This window comes from Ahaetulla prasina, chromosome 1 (assembly GCF_028640845.1).
Source record: "Ahaetulla prasina isolate Xishuangbanna chromosome 1, ASM2864084v1, whole genome shotgun sequence".
In the NCBI taxonomy this organism is placed as follows: domain Eukaryota; kingdom Metazoa; phylum Chordata; class Lepidosauria; order Squamata; family Colubridae; genus Ahaetulla; species Ahaetulla prasina.
The window spans coordinates 763,937-781,885 of NC_080539.1; positions in this window are offsets into that span (position 1 = coordinate 763,937).

A 17,949-nucleotide genomic window follows, 5' to 3' on the forward strand; every position below is an offset into this window, starting at 1 on the left:
TTTCTAGTTTGTTTGGTATACGTTTTCTTAACTGGTCTATGTGGCGTTTCCATACCCGGCTGTCCTCCATGTCTACTACGTATGATTTGGGTCCGGTTATGCCCAGAATTTCCTCCTTTAACCATGTTGGGCCCTCGCTATAGTTGTGTGCCCATACTGGGTCACCACTGTCATTTCCTGGTTTTCCTTGAATACCCTTGTACCCGTCTGGGGTATAAGTTGGGTTTAGTCGGTCTAGTGGGCACCTGAGTTTCCTGCCCATTAAGAGTTCTGCTGGCTGCGCCAGTTGTTACACAAGGTGTCCTATGTTGGACGGCCAGGAAAGTGTCTATTTTCGTTTGCCAGTCGCCTGGACTTATCCTAGATAGCGCTTCCTTGGTGCTCCGAACAAAACGTTCTGCAAGTCCATTCGTCTCCGGGTGGAAAGGCGCCGAGAGGACATGTCTGATGCCCTCTCCCGCTAAATACCCCTCAAACTGGTTTGCCGTGAATTGCGGGCCGTTGTCAGAGACTAGGGTGTCGGGCAGGCCGTGTGTTACGAATAGATGCCTTAGGACTGTGATTACTGCTTCGGCCGTTGTGCTTTTCATGAGGATGATTTCTAACCATTTTGAGTAGGCATCTACTACAATTAAAAAGGTCTGCCCATGGAATGGCCCCGCAAAATCTATGTGAATCCTGGACCATGGCCCCTGGGGTTTCTCCCACTCTCTAACTGGGGCTGTAGGGGGTAGCGACCTCGACTCTTGGCAGGATTGGCATTTCCCTACCCTGTCGCTGATGTCCTTATCCATTAAGGGCCACCATACATAACTCCTCGCTAAACTCTTCATCCTCACAATCCCTGGGTGGCCCACATGCAACAGTTCCAACACATTTTCGCGTAATTTTTCTGGGATAACTACCCTATCCCCCCATAACAGACACCCCCCTTGAACCGACAGTTCTGATCGTTTTTTCGCAAAGTCTTTGAAACGCTCGCCCGGAGCAGCGGGCCAACCCCTTTGCACCCAACCGATTACAGTCCATATTGTAATGTCCCTGTAAGATGCCCTAGCCACCTGCTTGGATGTGACTGGGCCAGAGTCCAAAGAGTCAATTAGCAAGACGGGTGTCCCCGGGGTGGGGTCTTCAATTGTCTCTGGTAAAGGGCATCTGCTCAGAGCGTCCGCATGCCCTAAGTCTTTTCCTGGGCAGTGGAGCAATTTGTAGGAGTATGCCGCTAGGAAAATAGTCCATCGGGTCAGCCTGGGAGAAAGTGCCACGGGTGTTGGGCGGTCACCCGCTAAGAGTCCTAGAAGGGGTCTGTGGTCCGTGACTATCTCGAAATCTCGCCCGAACAAGTATTCGTGGAATTTCTTAACCCCGGAGATTATGGCCAACGCTTCCCTATCTGGCTGGCTGTAGTTCCTTTCCGCAGAGGACATCGTCCGGGAATAATACGCTATAGGGGCTTCTGTTCCATTCGGTAACCTATGGCTGAGCACTGCCCCCACCCCATATGGTGAAGCATCGCAAACCAGCACTAGTGGCAACGTGCCATTGTACTGGATGAGGAGGCTATCGCTGGACAAAAGGTTTTTTACCCCCTCAAATGCCCTAGCCTCTTCTCTGCCCCAGGACCACACAGCTTTCTTTGCTAGCAACTTATGTAGCGGTTCGGCTACTGTTGCTTTATTCTTCAAGAATACCGCATAGAAATTAACAAGCCCCAAGAATGCCTGTAATTCTGTTTTATTTTTGGGGGCTGGGGCCTTCTAATGGCCCGTACCTTGCTCTCCGTGGGGTGGATCCCTTCCCTGTCTCTTCGGTATCCTAGGAATTCTACAGATTTCACCCCAATGTGGCATTTGTTGAGCTTAACTTTAAGCCCAGCAGACCTAAAAATGCCCAACACCTTCCTTAGTTTTACCCCGAGTTCCTCTAAGTTTTCAGCTGATACCAATACATCATCGAAGTATGGTACCACTCCTGGTAGGCCCTGTAATAATCGCTCCATTAGGTTCTGGAAGAGCCCTGGGGCCACGCTAACTCTGAACTGGAGTCGCGTACATTTGAAAGCCCCGGTGCGTGACAATTGTCTGCGCCTCAGCTGTGCTGCTATCTACAGGTAGCTGCTGGTAGGCTTGGGCCAAATCGAGTTTGGCGAAGACCTGCCCTTGCCCTAATGAGTGCAGCAAATGTTGTACCACTGGAACGGGGTATGCACTTTTCTGCAATGCTTTGTTAAGCATTGCTTTGTAGTCAGCGCAAATCCGGACCGATCCGTCCGGTTTGACTGGGGTTACTATGGGTGTCTCCCATTTTGCATGATCGACGGGGACTAGTATTCCCTGGCTTACTAGCTTGTCTAATTCTCGGTCAATTTTGGGCTTTAGGGCGAATGGAACCCTCCTAGCCTTTAACCGGATGGGGGCGACTTGGGGGTCAAGGTTGAAAGAAATAGGGGTCACCACGTACTTGCCCAGGCAATCCTTGAAAACATCCTCGAACTCCTTCAGTAGTTCGTCTCTGAGGATGATGTCGCTCCTGTGGACCCTGGTCACTCCCATGCCCAAAGCTCGGAACCAGTCCAGCCCTAGCAAGCTCGGTAGAGTTCCGTTTACTATGGTGATTGGCAGGGTCTTTTTGAATTGTCCATATTTGACTTGGACGGATGTGACTCCTCGAACAGGGATCCGATTCCCTTGGTAGTCCTGCACTCTCAGCTTCTGGGTTTGTAGCTGACGTTTTGCGATGGCTGGCAAGTCTCTCACGATGGTGTCCCAGGACATAATTGTGATTGACGACCCAGTGCCTACTTCCATTTGGCACTGCACCCCTTCAATGTAGACTTGGGTAAATATTTTCTTCTCTAGTCGTGTCGATGCGTGGCCCACTCTCACAGTGGTCTGGCTTAACCGCCCTTTTAAATGGACCAATCCGGGCCGCTTGCTGCTCCGCGCTCTGATTGGTCGGTTTGAATTTTGGCGGGAAGGCGGGGGGGCTCGGCAGGCCCGAGCTATGTGTCCTTTTTTTTCACACCGCCGACAAACCGCGTCCTTGAATCTGCAGTTTTGCCGTTGGTGTTGCCCCCCACAACTCACACATTCGTCCCGGTCACCTCTCTCCAGCCTCCCGGTGTGGAACACCTCTTCCTCTTCCTCACCTTCCGATTCGGCCTGGTCTTCCTCGCTGGGGACGGTGTAGTCTTTGTCCCGCCACCCTGCGCGTTTGGCTTTTGCAAGGTCTCCGCCGCCTTGGTGGACATCTCATGAGCTCTGGCTTCGTCCAGGGCTATCGCTAAAGTCAGGTTGCTTTTAGACAGCAGCCGCCTTTGTAGTCTGATGTCCCTGACCCCACAAATGAGTTGTTCGAGTAAGGAATCCTCCAAATCTCTGTACTCACAGTGGTTTGCGGCTTTCCTCAACGCGGCCATGTACACGCTTATTGATTCGCCCTCTCGCTGTACCCGTTGCCTCAATTCGAACCGTTGGACGAACTTTGAGGGTACCGGTGCGTAGTGCGCTCGAAGTGTTGTTTGTAGTGTCTGCCACGGTACCGATTGTACCGGCGTTGGCTCTGAGAGTGACTCCGCCGTATCGAAGACCTCTGGACCGCAGTGGCTCAGGAAGTATGCTCGCTTCCGATTATCCGAGACTCCCTGTAGTTCGTTTGCTTCGAGGAAACACTCGAAACGAGCCATGTACGACCCCCATTTCTCCTTTGCTGGGTCAAATGGCGCTGGCGGCGTGTAGCTGGACATCGCTATTTTCCGCCTTCGAGAACTGGCTGGGTTCGCGAATTCCTGGTTCCTTCAGCTCTTTCACGATCTCACTGCCTCAACATCCCACCTTCGTCGCCAATGTTAAGTTCGGGCAATGAAGAGGCAGGAGACCAGTGAGTGACAACAGCTCTTTAGTTTATTGTGACCCCAGCAAACACAACCGGCAAAAACCCCTCTTTAAATACTCTTTTGGTTGAGGCTTCAACCAATCAGCAACGTGCAATTTTCCCGCCCAAAATTCCCTCTCAAAGTTCAAAATACATTACACCTTCATCAAGGTACAACACTTACAACACTTAGTGATAGTCATAGGCAGTGGTGGGATTCAGCCGGTTCGCACCACTTCGGCAGAACCAGTTAAGTTTCTAAGCAGTTTGGCAAACTGGTTGTTGGAAGAAATCATTAGTGTAATGTATTTGAAATTTTGGAGGGAAATTTAGGCGGGAAAATACACGTTGCTGATTGGCTGGTGCCTGAGCCAAAATACTATATAAAGAGAGATGTTTGCCTGTTGTCTTTGCTGGGTTTCACAATAAACTAAAGAGCTGTTGTCACTTGCATCGTCTCCTGCCTCTTCATTGCCCAAACTTAACATTGGCGACGAAGGTGGGATTTTGAAGGCAGTGAGACTAGGAAAAGAACTGAAGGAGCAACTTAGTTTCAAACCCAGCCAGTTATCAAGGACGGATACATAGCAATGTCTAGCTATACGCCGCCAGCGCCATTCGACCCAGCCAAGGAAAAATGGGGGTCGTACATGGCTCGTTTCGAGTGTTTCCTCGAAGCCAACGAACTGCAAGGAGTATCGGATAATCGGAAGCGTGCTTACTTCCTGAGCCACTGCGGACCAGAAGTCTTCGATACCGCCGAATCGCTGTCGGAACCAATGCCGGTTCAGTCGGTACCGTGGCCAGTGCTACAGACAACGCTACGAGCACACTACGTGCCGGTGCCATCGAAGTTCGTGCAACGTTTCGAACTAAGGCAAAGAGTTCAGCGAGAGGGCGAGTCAATCAGCGTGTACATGGCCGCATTAAGAAAAGCCGCAACCCACTGTGAGTACAGGGACTTGGAGGACACTCTATTAGAACAACTCATTTGTGGGGTCAGGGACATCCGACTACAGAGGCGGCTGCTTTCGAAAAGCAACCTAACCCTGGCGATAGCCCTGGATGAGGCCAGGGCGCACGAGATGTCCACCAAAGCGGCGGAAACCTTACAGAAGCCGAACACGCCAAATTCCTCAGCGAAAGTGACGCCGATTCACAGCGAGGAAATCCAGGCAGAGTGGGAAGATGAAGAAGAGGAAGAGATTTTCCACACCGGGAGGCCGGAAAGAAGTGACCGTGACGAGTGTGTGAGTTGCAGAGGCCAACACCAACGACAGAATTGCCGGTTCAAAGACGCAGTTTGTCGGAGGTGCGAAAAGAAAGGACACATAGCTCAGGCTTGCCAAGCCTCCCAACCTTGCCGCCAAAAATTCAAACCGGCCAATCAGCAAGGCACCATTTCCGCAAGGCGTCCAGGGATTGGCCAATTCAAAAAAGGCGCGAAGTCAAATCACACCACTGTGCGAGTGGGTCACGCATCGACACGACTAGAAAAGAAAATATTCACCAAGATCTACATCGAAGGAGTGCAGTGTAAGATGGAGGTGGATACCGGCTCATCAATCACGATTATGTCCTGGAACACAATCGCAAGGGACCTGCCAGAAGTCGCGAAACACCAGCTGCAACCCCAAAAGCTGAGAGTGCAAGACTACCAGGGAAACTGAATCCCTGTTCGAGGAGTCACGTCGGTCAGAGTGAGATATGGACAATTCAGTAAAACCCTGCCGATCACCATCATCGATGGAAACCTGCCCAGCTTGCTGGGTCTTGACTGGTTCCGAGCCTTGGGAATGGGCATTACCGGGGTTCACAGCATCGGTGGCAACCTGAAGGAGGAACTGTTGCGGGAATTCGAGGACGTTTTTCAAGACATCCTGGGCAAGTACGTGGGGACCCCCATTTCATTCAGTTTAGACCCTCAGGTAGCTCCGATTAGGCTAAAAGCAAGGAAAGGTTCCATTCGCGCTCAAACCCAAAATTGACAGGGAATTAGACAAACTAGTAAATCAGGGAATCCTAGTCCCAGTCGACCATGCAAAATGGGAGATGCCAATAGTGACCCCAGTCAAACCGGACGGATCTGTCCGTATTTGTGCTGACTATAAGGCAACGTTTAACAAAGCATTGCAAAAGAGTGCTTGCCCTGTCCCCATTGTACAACATTTGTTGCACTCGTTAGGGCAGGGACAGGTTTTTGCCAAACTCGACCTGGCACAGGCCTATCAACAGTTACCAGTTGACAACGAAACGGCTGAAGCACAGACAATTGTCACACACAGGGGCGCTTTTAAATGCACTCGACTTTAGTTCGGAGTTAGTGTAGCCCCTGGGTTATTCCAAAACCTCATGGAACGGCTCCTACAGGGTCTACCTGGAGTAGTCCCATATTTTGACAATGTGTTAATATCAGCCACAGATTTGGGAGAGTTAAGGGTCAAATTGCGGAAGGTTTTGGAAATTTTCAGGACTGCGGGGCTTAAGGTTAAACTTAACAAATGCCATATCGGAGTTGAATCAGTAGAATTTTTGGGTTATCGGATAGATAAGCAAGGCATCCATCCCACGGAGAGCAAGGTGCGAGCCATTAGGAAGGCTCCACCCCCAAAAAACAAAGCAGAATTACAAGCATTTTTGGGGCTTGTAAACTTCTATGCTGTATTTTTAAAAGATAAGGCAACGGTAGCTGAACCACTACATAAGCTACTAGCTAAAAACTCTGTATGGGCTGGGGGCAGGGGTGAGGCTAAGGCATTTGAAGGCGTTAAGAGACTTTTGTCCAGCGACAGCCTTTTAATACAGTATAATGGGACAATGCCATTAGTATTGGTGTGTGATGCCTCACCCTACGGGGTAGGAGCTGTTCTCAGCCACAAGTTACCGAATGGTTCAGAAGCCCCTATTGCATATTTTTCCCGCACGATGTCAGCAACTGAAAGGAACTATAGCCAACTAGACCGGGAAACGCTTGCCATAGTCTCTGGGGTAAAGAAATTCCACGAGTATCTGTTTGGGCGGCGATTTGAAATAGTCACAGACCACAGACCTTTATTGGGACTCTTGGCGGGGGACCGTCCAACACCGGTTGCATTATCGCCCAGGCTGACCCATTGGACTATTTTCCTGGCAGCATACTCGTACCAACTGTCTCACCGACCGGGCAAGGACTTGGGACATGCGGACGCTTTAAGTAGATGCCCATTGCCAGAGACTATTGAAGACCCAACCCCAGGGACACCTGTATTGCTCATTGACTCTCTGGACTCTGGCCCGGTCACATCCACAGAAGTGACTAGGGCATCCTACAAAGATATTAGGACTGTAATTGGCTGGGTGCAGAGGGGATGGCCAACTGCACCGGGAGAACGATTTAAGGAGTTTACCAAAAAGCGTTCAGAACTGTCGGTACAAGGGGGTTGTTTGTTATGGGGGGATAGAGTGGTTATTCCAGAGAAATTACGAGGGCATGTGTTGGAACTATTGCATGTGGGCCACCCAGGGATTGTGAGGATGAAAAGTCTAGCGAGAAGCTATGTGTGGTGGCCACAAATGGACAAAGACATTAGCGACCGGGTGGGGAAATGCCAAGCTTGCCAAGAATCAAGACCACTACCCCCCACAGCCCCCATAAGGGAATGGGAAAAACCCCAAGGACCTTGGTCTAGGATCCACATAGATTTTGCCGGGCCTTTCCATGGGCAAACCTTTTTGATTGTGGTAGATGCCTACTCGAAGTGGTTGGAAATTATACTCATCAAAACCACAACAGGTGAGGCCGTAATAACAGTTTTGCGGCGACTATTTGTGACACATGGGTTGCCCGACACCATAGTGTCTGATAACGGCCCACAATTCACGGCCACCCAGTTTGAGGGATACTTGGCCGGAGAGGGCATCCGACATGCCCTCTTGGCACCTTTCCATCCGGCGACGAATGGACTTGCAGAACGCTTCGTGTGCAGTGCCAAGGAAGCGCTATCCAGAATTAGCCCAGGAGATTGGCAATCCAAAATCGACACCTTCCTGGCAGTCCAACATAGAACACCCTGTGTGGCCACTGGCCGCAGCCCATCGGAGTTATTAATGGGGAGGAGACTCCGGTGCCCCTTAGATTGGTTAAACCCAACATACTCCCCTGATGGGTACCAGAATACGTGGGACAAAACTAGAACAATGACCACGGACGACCTGGTATGGACACATGACTACAGTGAGGGTCCAGCATGGCTAAAGGGAACAATTGTGGGAGTGACAGGCCCAAAATCTTATTTAGTGGACATGGGGGATGGCCGAGTGTGGAAACGCCACATAGATCAATTGCGAAAAAGAGTGAAAAACAATCCAGAGACCAAACAGCCAGACCCTGACTACCAAATATTTGAACCAACAGCTAGCTCAATCCCGAGGCGATTGGAGGACTTAGCTGAATCAGAGGAAGTCCAGCGACGCCAACCGGCTCTTCCAGAGGACAGCAGGGACAACTCTGCCAATAATCCAGGGCCGGAGGGCCCAGAGGAGGAGCTGGGAGGAACAAACAGTCCCTCTGACCAGCTCGACTCCCTCCCAGGGAATGATTTGCGCAGGTCAGAAAGAGAGACGCCCTGTCTACCTGCGTGACTATGTGGAGAAATAACATGCAAATTTTATGTAAATAATGGGCTAAATGCGTTCTAGGAGGGGAGGAGTGTAATGTATTTTATACCCGCAGCTGACTGTTGGGGGCGAGTTAGTGGCCCCAAAGGAGGTGGTTCGCAACTTGGGCGTCCTCCTGGATGGCCGGCTGTCCTTTGAGGAACATCTGGCGGCCGTCACCAGGAGGGCTTTTTACCAAGTCCGCTTGGTTCGCCAGTTGCGTCCCTTCCTTGACCGGGATGCCTTATGCACAGTCACTCACGCTCTGGTTACGTCTCGGCTAGATTATTGCAATGCTCTCTACATGGGGCTGCCCTTGAGGTGCACCCGGAGGCTGCAGTTAGTCCAGAATGCAGCTGCGCGAGTGGTAACGGGAGCCGTTCGAGGCTCCCACGTAACACCACTGCTCCGTAGTTTGCACTGGCTTCCTGTGGTCTTTCGGGTGCGCTTCAAGATCCTGGTTACCACCTTTAAAGCGCTCCATGGCTTAGGACCCGGGTACTTACGGGACCGCCTGCTGTTACCGTATGCCTCCCATCGACCCGTACGCTCTCACAGAGAGGGCCTTCTCAGGGTGCCGTCCGCCAAACAATGTCGGCTGGCGGCTCCCAGGGGTAGGGCCTTCTCTGTGGGAGCACCGACGCTCTGGAACGAACTCCTCCCTGGCTTACGTCAAGTGTCTGATCTTCGGACCTTTCGTCGTGAGCTAAAAACATACTTATTCACTCAAGCAGGACTGGCATAAATAGTTGATTTTAAATTGGGGTTTTAGAGATTTTAAATATTTGTAAATTTTTAAACTATCGGCCATTTATTAATAGTCTCTTTTAATTTCTTTTAATTGTATATACTCTGTATTTTATTTCGGCTGTACACCGCCCTGAGTCCTTCGGGAGAAGGGCGGTATAAAAATCTAATAAAATAAATAAATAAATAAATAAATGTATTTGAAATTTTGGGGGGAAATTTAGGTGGGAAAATACACGTTGCTGATTGGCTGGTGCCTCAGCCAAAATACTATATAAAGAGAGATGTTTGCCTGTTGTCTTTGCTGGGTTTCACAATAAACTAAAGAGCTGTTGTCACTTGCATCATCTCCTGCCTCTTCATTGCCCAAACTTAACAATTAGGGCAGACAGTTGTATGGATATATCATTGGTTCAGGTTTTCTTAGGCCTCACAGCCGGGAGAACTTGACTTGACTTTTTTCAGTGCTACATGACAGACATGATTAATAGTACCCATAGTTTTGTTTTCCCTGAATTAGGTTTCTATTCCGCTGAACATTCCCTGAGTTAGATGCATAGTTATGCATAGTTTTGTTTTCCCTGAATTAGGCCCCTAACTTTCCCTGCTTTCCCTGAGTTAGGTTTCTATTCAGGTAAAATGTATAATTTCCTGAAAAACACGTGGTATTTTGCTAATACGTATACTCTAAACGCTCGCTGATTGGTAGTATTAACTTTCTATATGCTAATTCCCTCCTTGCTGTAGTTACCCCTCCCTGCTAAAACTGCATAATAAAAGAGACTGTTGCGATCTAAAGGGGACGATTCCTTTTACAACCCCTTTCTTCGTGCTCTCTCATCTTGAAAAACTCCTGGTGTGGTGTCTTTTATTTGGCTTCTTTCGTCCTTGCGAGGACCCACTAAATTGTCTCAGCGAGGGCTGAGACCCGTTCCTGCGGGAACCCAGGACAACATCAACAGGGAACCTTGGACTACAAATAAGTGTTGCAGACCAACAGCAACATCTGGGGGATCGTCCGGTCCTGTTGTGTTGTCCAGAGGCGCGATCGTTGTCTAGCGGTGCGTCACCTTCACCCTCATTGCTTACCCGTCGGGACGCGACACGTGCACACGTAAGTAATGGGCTCCTCGAACTCGAAAGTCTCATCATTGCATTGGATGAGCTTTACTCTCTGGTGAAGAAGGCTAATTGTTTGCAAAAGGTTAATGACACCACTGTCTATCCTCTTTCCAAGAAATCTCTTACCTCTTTTCTAGTCTCCTACTGTCTCTGTAGCTGCCTCTGCTCCCCCAGCAGACACAGCTCTTTCTCCTGCAGCGTCTCCCCCTCCACCGGAGGATACAGACACGGCTGCAGGCACTCTTTCTGCCTTGGTTGCCTTTTCTTCTCTTTCTCTAAGAACTGAACCCCCGATATCGGCTTACCCTTTAAGCCTCAATCCAGCAGGAGGGGGACAGCCGATACATGAGAACATCAATGTACGGGTGCTTAAAAATTTAAAAGACGCTGTACTTCCTACGGCATTTACTTTCCGTTCCTTCAGTTCCTATGCCTGCTCATTCCTTTCCCTCCTCCTCCCTTTCCCCCCACTCTGAACCTTCAAAGCATATTGAGCTAGAAAGCGTATTGTACCAAATGCCTGTTTCTTCCATCCCTGCTTTGAAAACTGCCTCCTTTCCCCTGCCTGCCTCCCTTCCCCCAGAGCACCCCTTCCTTTCCCCCATGGGTGCGATCGCTCAGACTAAGAGAGCATATGCACCAAGACAAATTCCTCAGCGACTACATGGGAAACATTGGGAACTTTTTTCCATGAAAGTCCAAGAGCCCCTGTAAAAATTCTGTACATCTGGCACATGATCCTTGAATGCCTCATTTTACTTGCAGACGTCACTTAGATCAAAAATGACTTAAAAGGATCCACAATCACAGTCATGATTTAAACTGCTGAGTTTTCTCAGACAAGTTCCCCAGGTCTGTAAATGTTGTTTGATGATGTGTGTGCTTGTGTATGTATGTATGTGATCATTTTCAGACCTGCATAAGAATTGTAGAGATAATTGTGATGCTTGATTTGCATGGAATGTGTGTATGTGCAAAACTCATTGAGAAGGTGTGAAATTTCTGTGTTGTCTTTTGGATTTGCAAGAAATGTGTGCATGTGTGAGAAATTGTCTCTGCATGTGTGTGTGTGTGTCTGTGTGTGTATCTGTCTGCATAAATTCCGTATGCAAGCAGCCAGGTACTTTTGGAAAAGAAATAAAACATTTTTTTTTCCTTTTGCAAGCAAGTGAGTTACTTTTGGACATTTTTTTCCTCTTTATATGCATGAGAATGTCTTTCCAGTGAGTTACTTTTAACTTTTTTTCTCTGCCCTCTGGCTTATCTTAACTACTCCCCCCTTTGTTCCTTGCTGTGCCAGGGAAAAGGGTGGGCTACGGGGGATAACCATCCACCCCCACTCCATTTTTTTTTCTCTCTTCTTTCTTGTCTGAGAAGGGAGGGACAATTAGGCTCTCTGGAAGCATTGCTTTTGCAAAGAGCTATGTAAAAACTATGCAGATATATTTTCTTTTTCACCATGAAAACAATTTTGATTTTAATTTTTAATCATGCATACAATTTTGATTTTGCTTTTAATTTTTATTTTTTATCTTTTCTGGAACTTTTTGAGGTTTAACCTGCCTGATTAAACCTATACCTTTATAAATGTTTTCAAAGCACTGAGTTGACTAAAAATGTTTCATTTAGCTTTGTATTTTTGCAGCTGTTAACATACATAATAAGAGTTGGAAGGGACCCTTGGAGGTCTTCTAGTCCAACCCCCTGCCCAGGCAGGAAACCCTACAGCATTTCAGACACATGGCTATCTTCTTATGTATGGATGCATTTTTTTTTAAGCGTAAATCTGTTTTTTGGAAAATGCATTTAGGTTTTCCACATAAACAGACTCACCCTAAAGCTTCCGCCATGTTTTTCTTTTTTGAATCTGACTCAGTGTGCCCCTTATTTGCTGTTTGTATTGTTTCTTTTTCTTTTTTAGCAGCACAATATGTGCCCTGTTTTAGGAACTATTTCAGAGGTGAGTTAGAAAGTTACAGGATGTGATAAGTTAGAAGGTTACAGAATGTGAAGAGAGAGTTACTAGTGCTGAGAAGGTTTTAGGAAGTTAGAAAAGCAAGTAAGACAGATGGTGATTTTGCTAAGAATGTGGTTTGTTTTTGGAAGATTTTGATAGCATGGATTTGTTAGTGACCAACTTCCACACATGAATAAAAAGGGTGGGAGTTGGGTTTTTATTGATTGATTGTCTTTTTCTCTGTCTTCCACATAGTACCTTTCAACCTCATCTTAGACAGTCTATATGTTACTCAAATAGTAAAAACTATTTTTCAATCTTACTTGTCCCCTTCTCTTGATTCTAATCTCACTTCTCTTTTCACAACTTTACAGTCTCTCATTTACAAACGTACACATCCCTATTTTGTTATGTAGCAGACGCTGCGGCCTCTGCCTCCTCTCTTTTGACACTTTCTCCTGTCTCTCCTTGGGACAGTCACTCCTATTTTCATCAAAACAAAAAGGCGCTCATGAAACAATTTGGCTTCACGGCTGCTGAGGCATCTGATCATACATCAATGCCCTACTTGCAGCCGCCAAGGTAACTCTCTTCCGATGGGGTCAACCCCAGAGGAACAGTAACCTGTCAACTATGGCAAATGGATGTAACTCAATATCCATCCTTTATACATATTCAGGTTTCATCATGGCAACCTTGCAAAGGGTGAAACCGCAAAACAAGTTATTAATCATTGTATTCGGACTTTCGTAACGTTGGGATGTCCAAAACTCTAAAACTGACAATGGACCAGCCTATACGAGCTCTGCCTTTGCACAATTTTGCCATCGCTGGTCAATAATCCATAAATTCGGCATTCCTTTCAATAGCCAGGGCCAGGCCATTATAGAAGCGAATTTGACTCTTAAACAGGCCTTGGACAAACACTTGGGGTCAAAAGGCATCAGCCCCCCGACACTCCTGGCGTTACAAAATGTATTAAATGTTTGCTTGTATTCATTGAATTTTCTTAATCTAACCGGATCTCCTGCCTCCACTGCTGCCTCGAGACAGTTTTCCGCTCCTCCCCTCCCCTCTTCTCGTCCTCTGGTATATTATAGGCATCTTCCGGATCCAGCTTGGAAAGGTCCAGCTCAATTGATTACCTGGGGAAAAGGCTACGCTGCAGTTCAATTGCCTGATCGAGTCCTGTGGGTTCCGGCTCGCTGTGTTCGCCCCTGTCATCTCAATCAACCAAAAAAGAAAGATGAAGATCCTTCTGATCCTATCACTGATCTCTCTTGCCTCTTCTGTCTCTAATGCCTCTTCCTCTCTTCCTAAATGTACTTTCCTTGAACGTTTAAGTGCTTATATAAGAGTTCCTCATTGTAGAGTACAAACCCCTCTTGGGGGTCGTGCGGAACTTGTTTGCAGACAACGCCATCCCTTGCTGCATCCAGCTCAGTGGACATGGCTAAAGAATGGATATCCAATCCATCCCTCTAACAATACTTACATTATATCTTCTCCCTGTTCCACTTCTCTGTTAATTTTTAACATCTCATCTGAAGACTACAGCACTTATGTATGCTCCCTGTTTTTCCCAAAGCAAGAAAGATCTTTTGACATGAAAATTTCTCTTCTCTCTGCTACTCATTTTTCCTCTGGCGTACTTCGCTCCTTGCCCTCTTCCCACGTTTCTACCCCTGCAGCTATCCGTTCGCAGCGCTCCTTATCCGGAGCACAGCAGAACCTGCATCGTCCCGCGAATTATACTTGGACTATTTTGGACTTCCAAGGAAGCGTCCTTCATTCCATCTCTAATCGAACTCTGTGGCCTTGGTTTCCTGCACTCTACTTTGACTTTGCTGAAATGCTGGTCGGCGCCCATGGATTTAAACATAAAACAAAATGTAATCCTTCCCCTCGGGACGTCTGGGCAATTGGTCCAGGCCTGTATATCTGCCCAGGACATCTTTCTGATCTCTCCCACCTAGATGAATGTGGGACCATCTCTGATTGGTACTGCAAGTCCTGGCAATGTGTGTCAACCGGAAAGATTTGGTGGACTGCTCCCTATACTACTGACTATATCAAAGCTGTACTAGGCCCTGATAACAATTTGCCTTGGAATTCCTGCTCCAATTGGGCCTGCTGCGGCGTTCGCCTCAATCCTATGACTGTTACTTTTACATCTCATGGAAGGAGTCTTCCGATTACTGAATGGCTTAAAGGGAAAAGATGGGGGGGAAGGTCGAGAGATAATTCCGATTACAGACATCCAGGAAATATATTCATAATTCGTCTTACCATGTCCTTAGAAACATCCCCACCTGTGGGCCCAAACAAACAAGTCAATTCGCCCTTTTTACAGCCCTTGATTAAAAGCAACAATCCATTGGTGTCCTTGGTCTCCTCTGCGCATGATGCCCTTGTGGCAGCCCGTACTTTTCCTAACAATGATAGTAGATGTTGGCTGTGTCTGTCTTCTCAACCCCCTTTTTATGAGGCCATAGGTTCCGCCCTACCTTTTACCAATAGCACCTCAGATACCGGTTGTAGGTGGTCTAACTCTTCTATAACGGTATCCTCAATTGAAGGTCAAGGTTGTTGCCTTGGGTATGTACCCTCTAACTTTTCTCACTATTGTATCAATGCCTCCTCGGATGCCTATACTTCCTGCACAATATACTTGTCCAAAGAAAGGCTAGGACTTGACACTGGAGGGTGGACTATAATACACACTACTCTATCAACTGCAGATCTTTCCAAACGTTTAAACGGTCAGTTTTTTATTCCTTCCAATGGCTCTATTTGGGCCTGCTCTACGGGTGCTACTGCATGTGTCAGTGGAGACATTTTACACACAAAACACGCTTTTTGCATTCAGGTTTATCTTCTCCCTAAAATGTCTGTTTTTTCCAATAATGAGTTCTTTTCTCGCATAGAAACACCCCAATACCTTCCACGAACCAAACGGGAGGTGGTTACTACTATGACTTTGGCCCTTCTCCTGGGCCTAGGAGCCACTGGTGCTGCAACTGGAATCGCAGGAATGGTTGTGGCTGACAAAAACATCCGCAGGCTCAGTATTGAAATAGATGCTGATCTCAAACGCATTGAGCAATCTATGGTTGCCCTCCAAAATTCCCTGACCTCTCTCTCCGAAGTTGTGTTACAAAATAGAAGGGGTTTGGACTTGCTATTCTTAAAACAGGGCGGTCTGTGTGTAGCTTTGAAAGAAGAATGTTGTTTTTACACTGAAAGTTCTGGTGTTGTGCTTGACTCTATGGCAGAATTAAATACCCGATTGAAAGATAGAGAAAAAGAGCGTTCTCAATCCCACACGTGGTATCAGGGAATGTTTAATCTCTCTCCCTGGTTGACCACCCTCCTCTCTGCCCTAGCTGGTCCTCTGATTTTGTTGCTCCTTGCATGTACAATTGGCCCATGTGTCATGGGGAGAGTTCTAGCATTTTTGAAACAAAGACTAAACAGTATTGGAGATGATGTCCTCTTGCTAAGAAACACTGTTGAAAATGAATATAAACAACCTCTTTTAGAATTAGCCTCTGAGGCTGATGAAGACTCTGAATCGGGAACCATTCCTTTGGAAAAGTGTACTGACTCCCTGCGGGGTCTCCCGGAGGGGGGATCCACTGGGGATGTCATAGCTTTAGAAGAATATTACCCATCTTAAAAAATAAAAACAGAGGACATATGGATATATCATTTACCCATCTTAAAAAATAAAAACAGAGGACATATGGATATATCATTGGTTCAGGTTTTCTTAGGCCTCACAGCCGGGAGAACTTGACTTGACTTTTTTCAGTGCTACATGACAGACATGATTAATAGTCTTTCCCTGAATTAGGTTTCTATTCCGCCTAACCTTCTCTGAGTTAGATGCATAGTTTTGCTCTCCCTGATTTGGGCCCCTACCTTTCCCTGAGTTAGATGCATAGTTTTGCTCTCCCTGATTTGGGCCCCTACCTTTCCCTGAGTTAGTTTTACATTCCTGAGTTGGGTTTCTATTCAGGTAAAATGCATGATTTCCTGAAAAACACGTGGTATTTTGCTAATACGTATACTCTAAACGCTTGCTGATTGGTGATGTTAAGTTTCTATATGCTAATTCCCTCCTTGCTGTAGTTACCCCTCCCTGCTAAAACTGCATAATAAAAGAGACTGTTGCGATCTAAAGGGGACGATTCCTTTTACAACCCCTTTCTTCGTGCTCTCTCATCTTGAAAAACTCCTGGTGTGGTGTCTTTTATTTGGCTTCTTTCGTCCTTGCGAGGACCCACTAAATTGTCTCAGCGAGGGCTGAGACCCGTTCCTGCGGGAACCCAGGACAACATCAACAGGGAACCTTGGACTACAAATAAGTGTTGCAGACCAACAGCAACACAGTTGTTAAATTACTTGAATCCCACCACTGGTCATAGGCAATATAACATTATATATAATATTGAGGTTGCAATATTGATGTTGCTCACCCTGAAAAAGAGAACAAAATCTGAACGTCTGGCTACATCAACAGTTTGATTCTTTCCAGCTTTTTTTAAGGAAGGGGCTGCCTTTGTATCGATTTATTTAACTAAGAAAATGTCTGGGGCCACCCAACTCGCTCACGGTGACTGTGAACAGCTTATAGAAATAAAACCGAGTTCAAAACCCAATGAGCCCCATCTACCCCCTCCGGCAACAGCAATCAAACCAACCACTTGGTGGGCTCTGTACGTGCCTGGGGTCTCCAGGCCTACTGGCAGAGTCTCATCTTCAGGGCTTTTTGGAAGAGTGACAAGGGGGGACCAGTCTTATCTCTGCAGGGAGGATGTTCCACAGGGAGGGAGCCACTATGGAGAAGGCCCTTCTTCTCAGTCCCACCAGATGGACCTCCTCAAGGGAGGGTAACTGTAATACCCCCGGCCTGCCTGCCTGCCTGCCTGCTCTTCTGGGTCAGCTGGATGCGACTGGGAAAAGACCCCCTTTTGGATAATCCCAGGCCACCTGGGTCTTTAAAGGTGACAGCCTGCACCTTGAATTGGACCTGGAAGCAAATCAGCAACCAGTGCAGCTCCCACAAGAGAGGTGACCCGTGTGCAAATCTAGTCTTGGACAAAACCATGAGGGCCGTGACACTTTGAACCAACGGAAGCTTCCTGGGTAAATCCTGCCAGACTTTATTCCATCCCCATCAAATGGTTTTCCAACCTCTTCTTAACAATTTCAAATGTTGGAGCACCCACAAAGTCAGGAGGCAAATTGTTCCACTAGTTGTTCTCCCTGTTAGGAAATTCCTCCTTAATTCCAGGTTGCTCCTCTCCTTCCTGAGTTTCCATCCATTGCTTCTTGTCCTGCCTTCCGGGGCTTTGGAGAAGAGGTTGACCCCCTCCACTTCTTTGGGGCAGCCCCTCAAATACTGGAATGCTGCTATCGTGTCACCCCTCGTCCTTCTCTTTGTTAGGCTAGGCAGGGTATCGATGGGGCACAGGGCCCTTCTCCTCCACGGCACAGCAGGGACTCCCCTGGAAGCAAAGCCTTTTCCTGCCAATTCTGGCGGCTTCAGGGTTTGCTGCCATGAGCCCTTCCCGGCTGGCCTGGCCGATGAAGCCTTTTTCCACCTGGCT